Raw genomic sequence first — 9,001 nt, 5'->3', positions numbered from 1 at the left:
TCCCAAATAAGCAACTGCCTTTTGGCTTTGCACTGCCCTGGCTTTTATCTTTGTGTGTTAGCTTTAAACTTTATGTCATAACTGTCCTTCATACAAGGTCATTATTTTGGAAGTGCCACAACCTCATCACCATATTACAATAAATTAGAGGTATTTTTGAAATAAATTTCTTTGAACTGAGGTTACTTGATACTTTATGTACTGATCTTATTATCTCAATATCCTGATTTGGACATTTTAAGCATTTTAAAGCATTCACTTTTCTGTTCATTATCAAATTCTCCTACTCCCTGGTGACCAGCTACTACTTAAAAAGATTTTATAATTTTTTTCCTGGAGACATAAAGATGGAGATAAGGCTTCTGGAAATATCTATATGATGATGTTTAAATATTAAGTGTTCCTGAAAGGGTTGCAGTATTCAGTGCAAATACTGAAAATTTATGTAAGTGGTTTAAAAAATAGCTTTACAGTGCTTAGAAAATACCCTTAAGCTATAAGGAGGGAAAAGAGGATGTAGAGGAAGGGGAGGGTAGATGGGAGAGGCATATATTCTAAGATATTTTTTATTTTGTACTTTGCCTCAAGTATTTTTGAAATATTGAAATTATGAGAAATTTTCACGATAACCAAATTTATACTTTTTTGAAAGGAAAAATGTGCAAAATTGTTTTACGAAATTTGATCCTCTTTACTCAGTGATGTTCAATTACTAGGTATTTGTTCTGATTTAAGTGTAAATGCTCTTGGTAACTTTCCATTTCTAATCTGACCCTTTCCCTATTAACCCAACTTTACTTCCCACTACTCCCTATTAGTTATTCTTGGTTTCTATCACTAATATTTTCTTATCAGCATACCTCAATGTCTTACATATGTTATTTAGTCTCATAAATATTTATCACCTTAGGTAGTGGGTGGGAAATACCAATATAAATATGAATAATAGGGCCCTGTCATGTAAGAGTACATAATTTTTCTTATTGGTGGAAAGGACATGACAATAAATAATTACTATACAGCCCTGTGAGCGCTAAAGTGGAGCTATTTACAAAATGCTAGGGGAATAGCAGAAGGTAGGATTGACATCTGTTTGGAAGAGTTGTAAGAAAAAAAAACCATTTCATCTGAATCTTGAAGGATTAAATAAATCATTGCCAAAAGTACTACTAGGAAGTGGGAACAAAAATGTAAGAGTCATTGGTACAATTAATAATCCTGAAAAGAGTTTTCCAGAATGTTTTATGAAGTCCAAGTTGTCACATATATTGAGGCCCACTCTACACTTATTTCTCAGGGGAACTTCCTAAGACATAAAAGCATTTTAAGGAGAAACCAGTTATTCCCAATACCAGACACCTGGTGACTTAGGCACCTAAAATCTCCGTATACTAGCTATAAAAACTTATAAAAATATTTCATAAACTTCTCCCCAAGTAATCAGTTACTTTCTAAAGGAAATTAATATCATTTCATGTAGATATAGCCATGGATTCAATTTCTCAGAAAGCTAGAAAAGTGCATTTTCTTCCCAAGAAGAAAAAATAAATATGTTGAGGCAAAAATCAAACAATAGACATTTAAAACTAATGTATTTTAAAATGTTAGTATTTAGATAATTTAATTTCTTCACTGGGGAAAAGCAAAGTTTAATTTAAATATTATTATTATGTAGATTATGACTGGGGTAACAAAGATCAAATTTACCATACTGACTCATACAACCAAAAAAACAGTCAAAATATAGGAAACAGTGGTTTTAAGATATTGGATATCATGCAACAAAGGCAGTATTCCTGATGAGAAACAGGTGAAATAAGCTCTATAACTGTCCCAGCTCCTTGCTTTGAGAGAGCTTCCAGGCCACAGTACAGGGAAAGGAAATCCAAGCAAAACTTTACAGATTCCTTGAGTTGAGGAGAAAGAACTGAGATTCCAAAGAGACCAAAGCATCCAGAATTTTCAGGACAGAGTACCATAGAGGAAAGAACTGCACACAGAGAGAACTCCAGGGAATTTCAGAGACTCCCCCTCAGGTATTCAGCTGAGTACTGACAGTGCATCCATGTGAGAGAAGTACTCACAGCTGGGGAAAGACACTTGAAAGTATTAGAGGGAACAGTGCAAGGAGATCACACAAGCCAGGGACTGCTTATTCCCAGTAGTCGGAGCAGAAAAACTCCTAATCACAGGTCAGTGACTAGAGTTCCAACAGGCCTAGATTAAAAACTGCTTTGGTTCCAATCTAACAAATCTTAAAAGCAAGACCCAGCATAATCATACTGTTTCCAAGTAACTCCACCTGTTCCAGAACAGCTCAAGTATATTTGTAGCAATATATAATTATCCAACAAGACATCCAATAAAATATTACCAGACATGCAAAGAAGCAGGAAAATACAACCCATAATGAGGAAGAAAATCAGTCAAAATTGACTGAAACAGATGTTAGAATTGGCAGACAAATTATAACAGTATTCCATATTTTCAAAAAGTAAGAGGTAAGATTGAACATGTTAAGCTGAGACATGGAAGATATAAAAAGGACACAAATCCTTTTTCTACAGGTTAAAATTATAATGTATGAGATGATAAAATAAATTTAAAAATAAAAATAAAGGACTAGATTAGATAATTGATGAGGAAAAAATTAGTGAACTTGAAGACAACAATAGAAACTACTCAAAATAAAACATAGAAAAAGAAACTAAAATAAATGAATATGGTATCAGGAAGCTTTGGGAAAATTTCAAATAGCCTAACAATAAACATATTGTTTATTAAGGAATGTCTAAGGGAGGGACAGAAGAATGAGTTCAAGAAATAAGGGCCAAAAATCTTCAAATTTTGTGACAACTGTAAACCCACAGATCTAAGAAGCTCAACAAACTCTGAGCACAAGAAATGAAGAAAGCTATACCACTGCCCATCATAATCAAATTGCTTAAAACCACTAATGAAGAGAAAAGTCTTAAAAGGAGTCAGAGGTAAAAATAAAGATAGTAACAGTGCTCTCATTGGAAAGTAGTCAGGTGAGAAGACAATGGGTCACCATCCTTAACAAACAAAAAGGAAAAAAAATAACCTGTCAAATTAAATTTTCTAGCCAGTGAAAATATCTTTTTAAATGAAGGCAAAATAAAGATTTTCAGACCTACAAGTGCTAAAAGAATTCATCACCAGCAAACCCAGACTGTGAGAAGTGTTAAAGGAAGCCATTTAGGCAGAGGGAAATGGTACCAAAAGTAAATGTGGATGCACACAAGGGAATGGAAAGTGTGGGAAATGGTGGCTACATTGGGTTAATGCACAAGATTATTTTCTTATTTTTTAAACCTCTTTTTAAAAAGTTGACTAACTAAAAATAAAAACAGTGTAGGATGAGGCTTATAACACATGAGAACTAAAATGTATGGCAACAACAGCACAAAGACAAGGAAGGAAGAAATAGAAGCACATTGTTGTAAGGTTCTTATACTATAGGTGAAGCGTTAGTATCACTGGAAGATGGAATGATAAGGTAAAGATGTATACTATAAACCCTAAAGCAACCACTAAAATAGCAAAGCAGAGTTACAGCTATTAAACCAACAAAGGAGCTAAAATGGAATCATAAAAATACTCAATCTAAAATTAATGTATTTTAAAAGGCAACAATTACCCCATATGAAAGCAAAAGGCTTTATATACATTATAGAAATATTTTCACCAAGGGAAATTAATGTCATTTATATTGTTTTCCTCTGATGTCTTAGCCAGATAAAGGTGTAGATACAGACTCAGAGAATAACACAGTAAATATATTTTGTAGGTCAGAAATCCTTTTCCACTTTTTGCCACAATGCACAGAAAGGGTGCTTTTAACAAGTGTGATGCATTTGCATTGCTGGAGAAATGCATATGTAGGTGCATTGCTAAAACACCTTGCCTTTCTCTGCCATATAAGAAAGAGTTTAAAAACATGTGTGAGTGAGAGTGACAATATTGACCTCCAGTCTTCTTTAATTTATATTAAAATTATATTCGTATACTCCAGTTATTTCTTACTAGTAGTAAATTACCAATGATACATCTCACAGCCTACGTAGAACCCAGCCTGGCTGTCTAGTTAAGAACAGATGGCTTGAACCTATTTCCCAAACTCAAACCTAACTCTAGCAAGAACACTCTTGCTGCATAATGGTTGTTTCTCTTCAGTCCCTTCCTCAGTAACTTGGTTGCTTCTCTCCTTATTCCCCTTATTCCTTAAATCGTTGTGTCCATTGTACAAATTTTGAAAGTTTGCAAAGCTATGGAATAATTCAAGTTAGAAAACATTGCCTTAGGCACTGTTTTTCAAATACAATTTTTTAGCTGTCTTTTTTATGGGAACTGGATGACAGCCAAAACAAGATAAAATGAACTAAAGGGACTAAAGTACAGGTACTTAGTGTTCTTGATTGAAAAGAGATCTACATTTCAGGTTCTCGTTAGTCCAGTACCAATGGAGATCCAACTTTCTATGAAGGGGTGTAAATATTGTCATTCCACAAAGGCATTGAATGATTGCTCATACCATGCACTGAGCTCAACACTGGTGATATTATGGTGAGCTAGATAAACAGCAAACTCTGGTCGAGCTGAAATCCCAGTGGGGGAAGATAGCAGTGAGCAACTGTGTGAGTGATAAAAAGCCATGTCATGGGACTCTCTGGAAGTAGTTGGGGAAAGAGGATACACAAATGTTCCCTTTTATACTACTCTAATTTTTGAATTTTCAGACCATGAATTACTGTTGTAACAAAATTGTGTGTTCTGAAATTGCTATTTTTGTTTCTCCTTTTCTTTTTTTGTTTTTCTGCCTGTGTTACTCTGATATTTTGTGATTATTACTTTAGTTCTAATTTTAGGCAGTTGGTATTTGAAAGATCTCTTCCAAAAGGGTAGATTTTTTTGGACCCAAAATAAGAAAGACTTTGGGAATATACTCAATAACTATGTCATATCTTTGTATGGTGACATATTGTAACTAGGCTTAACATGATCATTTAAAAATGTCTAGAAATATCGAATCATTATGTTTTGCAGCAGGAATGAACATAGTGTTGTAGGTCAATTATACTTCAGAAAAAAACAACCAGACAAACTCATAGAAAAAGAGATTAGATTTGTGTTTACCTGCAGTGGGAGGTGAGGGGAGGAAAAATTGGATGAAGGATGTCAAAAAGTATAAACTACCAGATATAAAAGATAAATAAGTACTAAGGATGTAAAGTACAACATGATAAATATAATTAATACTGCTGTATGTTATATATGAAAGTTGTTAGTAAATTCTGAGTTCCCATAAAAAGAAAAAAATTTTCAATTTCTTTAATTTTGTATCTATATGAGATAATAGATGTTCACAAAACCTATTTTGATAATCATTTAATGTTGTATGGAACTCAAACCATTATACTGTACACCTTATACAGTGCAGTATGTCAATTATATCTCAATAAAACTGGAGGAAAAAAATACTGCGTGTGTGTGTGCATCCATGGTGTGTGGGCATGCCTGTGTGTGTGTTGGTAGCAGAAGAGATGAAATTGTCATACTTCTTATAGTCAACAGCCTCAGTAGAATTAAAATGGTGCTTACATTTATGGGGCAGTGATAGGATTGGTTGTGGTTCTTTAACATCATTTTCTGTTTTTTTCAAAGATGATGTCTTTCAATTGGATGCTCAGGGCAAACCACTGATTTTATGAAGCTCAGTGTTTCATGTTTAGAACCAGATCTCTAAACTCAGAAAGACTGGCTGGGAGCCAGCTGACAGGCGGATCCCACCATGTTACCACGGCAGTCGTACCCTGACCCTGGCCTGTCACCTGATAGGTGGAATCTGTTGATGAATTTGGCATCTTTTTAGCAGCATACCTCACTTTTTCAGCCAAGCAGTCAGCCTCACAACCTTCAGGTGTGGCTCTAAAGTGCCATGGAATAAGCCATTTCTAAAGGTCCCCACCGAAAGCAAAGCAGTTCTCAGAAACACCACACGCAAGCTAATAAACAAACAGCCATAACTTCATTTTGTATTTCATAATTCCAGACATTCTCCTGAATGAGATATCACATTTCCTGGAGTGGAGCAGTGTAAAAAGATCGACTGTGACAGCTGACAGGTGAGGTAGGTCGTTTTGCAGTGCAAGCAAGCTTTCTGATCTTGGGCCAGTGGGTCTCACCTGTCAGCAACTGCTGACAGCACAAGGCTCACTGCCAAGAGCAGGAGCCCTGTGACTTTGACATGGCAGATGGGAGTCAAATACAATAGCTGACAAGTGAGGTGGGAAACCCAGGGAACGTACTCTTGCATTTTCCAGGGTCAGAGTCTACACAGAAGATCTGCGGCACTGCCCAACTTGCCCAGTGGCTAGACCATCTTCTGTGGTCCCCACGAAAAGGTGGAGACTGAATATCTCAGGTAAATAATCAGAAGTTACTGCCTATTATGTAGCAGATATATACAAATATTTTCTCTGTCTTCAGAACAACCCTCCAAGGGAATGGTCACTGTTTTGCAGATGAGAAACTGAGGGTCAGTTGGATGAGCATCTCAGAGCCACACAGATAGGCATGAGAAGAGCTGGGATCAGCCATAGATGTGCCCAAGCTCCCAAGCTGGGCTGTTTCCAAAATTCTGTTGCTGGCTTCCCAGCAATTTCCTGTTTCTACAGCTCAGTCCACCATTTCTATTTTACTTTTGTAGTGAAAGGGAGGAATGAGTAATAATAGGAAGAAGGTATAAGTGAAAAAATAAATTAGAATATGATATGTTCATTTTTGCTCTGGACAATAATTGGCTTATTACAAAGTTAAATATTTTTTTTCTAAACTTAACTTATCCCAGGAAACTGGCACAGCATTTTCAAGTACCAGACCTAAACATGTACAGGAATAAGTTTAGGAATCCCCTTAGAAGTGTGATATATAATTCATATGTAATATGAATAGAGTTAGACAAAAAAGAAAGTGGAAGATACCACTTTTTTTAAAACTGCAGCATTTTTTACATTCTAGGGGCTAGCAGAATATATTATAGGAAGAAAAACTGCTCTTTTGTTTGGTAAAACATCTTACTAGAACTTTTGAATATACCAAGATAGGGTCAAGAGTCTGTAAGGAATGGGGAAGTTAAGAAAAAATACTTAAATTGTATGATTAAAAAAAAAGATAGGCTCCTTGAGGGTGGGGAAGGCACAAGGTGTGGGGCTTGGGGATAGGAGCAGAGAGGACTAAGGAATGGGGTTTGGGAGCAGCCAGCAGAGAACAATGTCTGTTACTCTAGCTCAGGAGGCAAGAGGGTCCAGATGACTCAGTTGAGTTCATATACTTTGGAAGTGATGAGAGTGGATACTGATTTTCGTTTACTTTCTCTGTAACATAATTTCCTTGCCATGGGTGCTGGTGTTTGTCAATCCTCTTAACACACAACCACTGTGTGTTACCAATGCCTCTGACTCAAAGAATGAAGAAAGGAGGTTGTATACATGTTCAGAAAAAGCCAGTAAAGGGAGGGGCAACCCAACTCACACTTTGAGACTAGCATGATGTCGGTAGCATCTGTGCAAGAAAGGACTGGAAACCTTTGTGAGTTCCAGGAAGTGACCAGCTATCAAGATCACCAACCTCCAGGGTGGAGCTGAGATCTAAGTTATTGTGGGGAAGCAAGATATCTTGCTGCTGCATCTTCTCTTCTCTGTGTAAATTACTCCCTTGCTGATCTCATCCTATCTCGTGACTTTAAACATCACCCTTGTGCTGATGATATTTAAAGCTAATGTTTACCTCCAACCTCTCCCCCACCCACCTGGCCTCTCCACTTGGGCATCTAATAGACATCTCAAACTTGACAAGTCCAATACTAACCTTTGATTTACTAATTCTGACCTAACCTATCCCTCTTTTCATGTTCCTCATCTCAGTAAATGACATTACCATTCATCCTCAGACCAGCCAAAACACCCTATTACCATCCTTGACTCCTTATTAGAATATGGATCCCACTTCTAAGATAGATCTCAAATGTGACTACTTCTCATAATCTTCATGTAAAATGCTCTAGCTGAGCTGCTGACCTAACTTCTAACACAGTGACCACTGATAGGATTCTCTGACCTCACTCTTGCCCCCTGTCCTGGCCACCTTCCTTGTGCTTCCCAGTCTATTCTCCACAGAGCAGTGAGAATGATCCTTTTACAGCCTAACTCAGAGCAGTCTTCCTGTACTCATTGCCCTTTGATAACCTTCTTGAAGAGGTATGGTCGGCTCTTGTCTTTTATCTCAGTGGCTAGCACAGTGCCTAGCACAGAATAAGTGTTTAAGAATGCCTGTTTGTTCACTGACTAGAGAAATATAATATTCTTCTACCCAAATAGGAAGGCAGTGGGAATTGGTGAGGTGTGTACTACTGAAGAAGGTGCTATGTACTCTTCAGCAGCTTTCTTTTCAAGGCTAATTTCACAGCAAACATGGGATTATGTTTTAACAGTTTCTGAGAAATGATAGCAAATGGCAGGAAATCTGTACATTAGCAACATAGACAACTTCATGGCTCAGGAAATGAGAAAATGCAAAATTGTGATAGCATAAATAGGGGTTTTCTGTATATATAGCTTCCTCTTAGCCCAATCTTGTGTTTATTGAATATTCATTGGGGTATGTTAGAACAGTGAACAATATTTTATGAGCTTGGCAAAGGGATAAATTGCTGAATGGCTTACATTTTGCTACCAAGAAAGCCCCACACAATGGGCCCCAAGTGGATCTTCAGCATATACCAGTCAAAGGTGATTGAAAAGTAAATTTATTTCATTGCTCCTATCACTTCAGCCTCCTCTATTTGATAAATCCTCTTATTTTGTACTCCTCAATGGCTATCGGCATCATTTTTATAAAGGTTTGTCCCTTTATATATGTCCTCAATCTCTTTCTTTACATAGGTCCCCTGATCTCTTCTAATAACTGCATTTCCCTCTTC

This window comes from Eubalaena glacialis, chromosome 17 (assembly GCF_028564815.1).
Source record: "Eubalaena glacialis isolate mEubGla1 chromosome 17, mEubGla1.1.hap2.+ XY, whole genome shotgun sequence".
Taxonomy (NCBI): domain Eukaryota; kingdom Metazoa; phylum Chordata; class Mammalia; order Artiodactyla; family Balaenidae; genus Eubalaena; species Eubalaena glacialis.
The sequence above is the reverse complement of the archived record's forward strand: the minus strand, read 5'-3'. Positions refer to the sequence as shown.